Source organism: Echinops telfairi, unplaced genomic scaffold, assembly GCF_000313985.2.
Source record: "Echinops telfairi isolate 266 unplaced genomic scaffold, ASM31398v2 ScPeMD7_3533;HRSCAF=4204_0, whole genome shotgun sequence".
Lineage (NCBI taxonomy): Eukaryota > Metazoa > Chordata > Mammalia > Afrosoricida > Tenrecidae > Echinops > Echinops telfairi.
Window position 1 is genome coordinate 41,851,443 of NW_022107431.1, and position 5,992 is coordinate 41,857,434.

The window sequence follows — 5,992 nt, forward strand, 5'->3', positions numbered from 1 at the left end:
GGGATGAACAACAGAAAAGTGGGTGAAGGGAGACAGTGGTCAGTGTAAGACATGAAAAAATAATAATTTAAAAATTATCAAGGGTTCATAAGGGAGGGAAGGTGGGGGAGGGGGAAATGAGCTGATACCAAGGGCCAAAGTAGAAAGAAAATGTTTTGAAAATGAGATAATGACAACATATGTACAAAAGTGCTGGACAGGATGGATGGATGATGATGAGCTGTAAGAGGCCCCAATAAAATGATTAAAAAAAACAAATTCAAGTGCCATAAAAGGATTAAAAATAGTGACAGGCAATAACCTATCAAGGAAATAAAAGGAACAGTGATTTGGACATCGAATATGATTCAAAAAGGAAAGAATTAAAGGGTCTCATTAGAGTGATAAAAGGATATAATCTGCCATGCTCTTCAAAATCGAATCTGTGAACTAGCTATTGCAGGTCTACAATGAACTAGTATAAAATTTGAGTGAGCATTTAGTAATTCTTACAACAATATGACAGGTCAGCATTACTATTGAATGTAATAATAAAAAATCTGGAGATAGTATTTTGCTTGTCAATTTTTCTCATTTCATTTTTCTAGTGATTCACGTTTAACGTACTCTAAAATATCAGAAAAAACAACAACTAATTCTTCATACTTTGAAAAGTACTGCTCTAAAAGACATATTGGCCATGAAAGTTCATGTGCCAAATACTATTATCACATACAAAAGTGAAAACAATTAGAGATATAATGCAGAAATGAAAATCAAACCACAGTGAAAAACAAAATTCCATGAGATTTTAAAAAAGTATTTATAGGATAAAAACAAATTTACAAAGGTCATTTTTTAAAGTAGTTTATTGACATGACATATACCTGCCATATACAATTTAATTGTTCAAGCATATTAAGAAGAGTTGTGCAATCATTACCACAATCAATTTCAGAACATTTTCTTCTTATACTCCTTGTTATTAGCTTCACATTCTGCCCCCATCCTCCTCTCACATGCCCCTAGGCAATTATTAATCCAGATACTATCTCTACAGTTCTACCGATCTCGGAATTCATAGACAGGAAATCATACAAAACACCAACACAGCAATGACTGTGAGGATGGTGCAGGGCTGGCAGTGTTTCATTCTGTTGTACAAGGGACTGCTACATTAGTTGTAACTGGCTTGACTGTACCTAATGGCAACAACCTACTGGAGACACAAAGCCTTCTATCAACTCAGCCAACACAATTCCCAGAGAATTAAAGCATCCTAGACTAACCACCTCCAGCCTGATCCACCTGCAGTCACATTAATGTGTCCTACCAGAAGCAGCAGAATTGTTCAACTAAGCATAGTCCAGTTCAACTAAGCATAGTCCATCGTCCAAACAGCAATTACTTAAAAGCTTGAAGTTTAAAGGAGGTGTAGTAGGAGCTTTAGAAGGAGCTGTGGTAGTGCTGTTGGGCATGCACTGGAAGGTCAACAGCAAAACCAGTGGTTCAAACTCACCAGCTACTACACTAGAGAAAGATGAAGCTATCTGCTCCCATAAAGCTTTGGAGCCTGAGAAACCCCTAGGTAGGATTGCTATGAGTCAGAAGCAATTGGATGGTAGTGGGGTGGGTTGGTTTGGTTAAGGGACCCTAGAGGTTCTGGAAGAGAAAGATGTGGCACTCTGTTTCAATAAAGATAGGATCGCTATGAGTCAAAATAGACTCTGTGGCAGTGGGTTTGCTCGTTTTTGGTAAAGATCTGTTATTCAGCAAAAGCTGATACAAATGGGGAGGGAAACAGGATTGCCGGTCAAGGAGGATTTTTGTTTTGCCTGTTGTTTTATAAAGTGAACAATGAAAACATATTTACACTATTTGTAAAATGAAAATCTTAACTCGTTCACGGATATCAAACTGATTTAGATTCATAGCAACCCTGTAGGTTAGAGTCAAAGACTTCTGTAGGTTTCTGAGACTTTAACTCTTTACAGGAATAGAAAGCGTCACCTTTCTCCCACAGTGGGGCTGGTAATTTCAAAATTGCTGACCTTGCAGTTAAGCAGCTCAATGCATAACCCACAATAAAAACATTTTATATCAGGCTGATTGTAAAGTTCTACCACCACCTTTTAAATACATACATACATAAAACAAAATAAGTCAGTCTACAATAATCCGAGAGAAAATATTAACACTGCTTAGAAAAAAAACAGACTTAAAAAAAGTATATGTGAGAATCTATTCAGGATTACTTTCATTTCTCAGTAATGGGTATTATCAAATTCTTTATAAGTGTTTGGAGATAAAAAATCTCAAGATTTTGCTTCTCTGCTTCTTTTGTTTAGGTGGGCAGTAGTCTAACCCATGTTCTCTTATTTAATCCTCACATGCTGAAGCCCACAATGTGCAATATAACTTTAGGCAAGTTAATTAACCTCTCCATTCCTCAATTTCCCATGTGTAAAAATCAGGTAACGGTACCAATTTAAAGAGGTATTGTGGATTAAAATAGCTAATACAGATCAGTTAGAACAGGGAATTAACAATAGTAATATCTACCATCTCATTAAGGTAGCAGACAGACAGTAGGCCTCTACTCAAGTACTCCCTCAATGCAGGAAAAATTTGTTTTAATAATCAGGTAGTCTGATGTTCACCTTCCCCACATGATCACTGAAGACAAAATGGGTGCATAAGCAAATGTGGTGAAGAAAGCTGATGGTGCCTGGCTATCAAAAGATAGTGTCTGGGGCAGTGGTTCTCAACCTTCCTAATGTCGCAACCCTTTAATTCAATTCCTCATGTTATGTTGACCCCCCCAACCATGAAATTATTTTTGTTTCTATTTCATAACTGTAATTTTGCTACTGTTATGAATTGGGCGACCCCGGTGAATGGGTCTCTCGACCCCCAAAGGGGTTGCAACCCACAGGTTGAGAACCGCTGGTCTGGGGTCTTAAAGGCCTGAAGATAAACAAGCAGCCATCTAGCTCAGAAGCAACAAAGCCCACATGGAAGAAGCACACCAGCCTGTGTGACCACGATGTGTCAATGGGATCAGGTATCGGGCATCAAAGACCAAGAACAAAAAATCATACCAATGTGAATGAGGGGGAGTGAAGAGCGGAGACCCAAAGCCCATGTGTAGACAACTGAATATCCCCTTACAGAAGGGTCACAAGGAAGAGACAAGCCAGTGTGAGTGCAATACAGCACCGATGAAGCATACAACTTTCCTCTAGTTCGTTAATGCTCCCCTCCACCACCACCCCTACCCCGCCACTATCATGACCCCAATTCTACCTTACAAATCCGGCTAAATCAGAGCATGTACACTTACATATATATATATATATTTGGCTGAAAACACAGGGAATCCAGGACAGATAAAGCCCTCAGGACCAATGAGAGTAGCAATACCAGGAGGGAAAGGGGAAGATGGTGGGGGAAAGGGGAACTGATCACAATGATGGACATATAACCCCCTCCCAGGGGGACAGACAACAGAAAAGTGGGTGAAGGGAGACAGTGGTCAGTGTAAGACATGAAAAAGAAATTATAAATTACCAAGGGATCATGAGGGAGGGAGGAAAATGAGCCGATACTAAGGGCTCAAATATAAAAATATATTTTGAAAATGGTGATAGCAACACATGTACAAATGTGCTTGACACAATGGATGTATGTATGGATTGTGATATGAGTTATACGAGCCCCCAATAAAATGATTTTAAAAAGGTGATTTATCATCTGTATTAGAACAGTTATGATTTTGATTAACAGGGCTTCTATTTTAATTTCACTAAGCATCATTCAAAGGAGCTCTGGTGGTGCAGTAAGTTATGCATTGGGTCGCTAATCACAAGGTCAGTAGTTCAAAACCACTGGGAGAAAGAAGAGGCTTTCTGCTCCTATAAAGATTTCTGGCCTCAGAAACCCAGAGGCTCTTCTGTCCTGTCATTTAGGATCACGATGGAACATAATCGACTCAATTATATTGAGCTTTAAGTGAGAAGCATCATTTAACCATGGTGTGATTTAACAAAATTAGTTTAAAATTTTTCTAATTTGTTGGGGGCGGGAGTGGAAATGGAGGATGACAATGTTATTTAAAACAAAAAGCAGACAGAACACACTCTAGCATATATGTAGAAAATATGATGAACAGTACAGCTCTAGTAATAAGGAATTTATCCAGGCTACATTCTGCAATCCTAACGAGGTCTCCAAGCCAATGGCTTCACTTTTTTGTGTGTCTATGTGCCATGATTTGCAAAAGGCAAAAAAGAACAAACAAATCAAGAACACAATAGATCCTACTTATACCTCACCTTGGGAGTAACCTCTGGCCCACATATTTTTATGTTTTCTCGCATCATTTAAAGAAAAAAAGGAGGGGGGCAACTCTTGATGACTGGAAAATAAGACTTTCACAAGATAAACATTGAATCTACTTGCATTAAAGAACTAGTTATTCCATAATCAATGACTTATCATTGCCCACTTTTTAGGCATGATCAGCCTGCATACCTTTCAGTCATTCACAATTATAAGTAATTCATATAAGCTTGACTGTTTACCAAGATTGACAGTTGGAATCCAGTGATTTTTCAGAAGAAAAGCCTGGCTACCTAACTCTGAAAAATCAGACATGGAAAACCCTATAACACAGTTTTCCAACATACTTGTAGTCTTCATGAATTGGAACCACATTGACAGCACTATCAACTGTTTTGTGTGTGTGCACACGCACGCATATCTCAACAGTTCTGTTCTCTCTGTCCTCCAACACCCCCATCCCCCGCTCAGTATATGTGTGTGTGTGTATATATATATATATATATACATATACAAAAATAATTTCCGCAGTTTAAAGAAGTTCAGGCCTACACAGGGAAATTTTCTAACAATGTTTTTTAAATGTTTGGCTTATAGACATTAGCCATTTTCAACTGCAAAAATGTACAAATATTTTAGTTTGTCCAATTGTAAGGTACAAATAAATGGTACACAAATTTCATTTTAATCCTGACTCACTTATAACATTAAGCGAATGAAAGGAATCCAGGTGGTGCTGTAGGGTAATGTTGAAATGCTAACCACAAGGTCAGCAATTGAAACCCACTAGCTGCTTCAAGAGAGAAAAATGAGGCTATCTATTCCTGCAGATTTAGAAAGATTTGGAAACCCTATACAGAGTCCTTGTATAATGGAAATGACTTGCTGGCAGTGGGTTTGGTTTGTGTTTTGGGATCATATACATGAAAGAGTGCTGGTGATGCCATGCATGGTTGAGGTGCTCAGCTGCTAACCAAAAAGAGGTCAGTGGCTCAAACTCACCAAGTCACTCTTAGGGAGAAAGATGTGGCAATCTGATTCCCATAAAATTGTACAGTCTTGGAAAGCCGATAGATCAGTTCTACACTGTCCTGTCTGGCCTCTATAACTTGGAATGGGCTGGGCTTGGGCTTAGTACACATGAGGTGATATAGACACTTTGGAAAGAGATGAGTAAAAAAGTAACACTTATATTACTATGAATGGCAGGTACTTGTTGGTCTTTCTATTTAATCACAACATCCCTATGGAATAGTAATTATCGAAGTAAAATAACCTGTCCAAGAGTCTCCCACCCACAGGAGGATTCAGAACTAGGTCTGTATCCTCAGAGTCCACATTCATTTCTACTACGGTGGCAGGAGGGTGCTATGTGACTATTCCCACAAAAACGAGAATCAATGTAAATCGTCCTTTAACAGCAATGTAGGAGGGGGCTAAGGCAATGGAAACTGAAGAGAATTTCTCAGGGGTGAGGGAAGGAGTCAGAAAAGGCTCAATTTAAAGCAGTGGATATTTGAGCTGTTTCTTTAAGAATGAGTAGGATGTACCAACTTCAGTGTCAAAGCTTGCCCCACTCCCCCTGCCCACAATATATTAACCAAAACATATTACTTACTTGAAATTGAGATAAACAATTTTGAGAGAAATCGTCCTCAGATTTATTATTCCA

The 5,992-nt window shown here is 38.6% G+C and overlaps 1 protein-coding gene across 1 annotated transcript in view; it reads right to left on the reverse strand.

Moving 5' to 3' along the window:
• The window catches only part of REV3L (REV3 like, DNA directed polymerase zeta catalytic subunit), a 177,139-nt gene extending 171,147 nt beyond the window's left edge, over positions 1 to 5,992 (reverse strand). The window contains exon 1 of the mRNA XM_004702008.3: positions 5,939 to 5,992. The gene's annotated coding sequence lies outside the window, so the exon portion shown is untranslated. The remainder of the gene's footprint in view (positions 1 to 5,938) is intronic.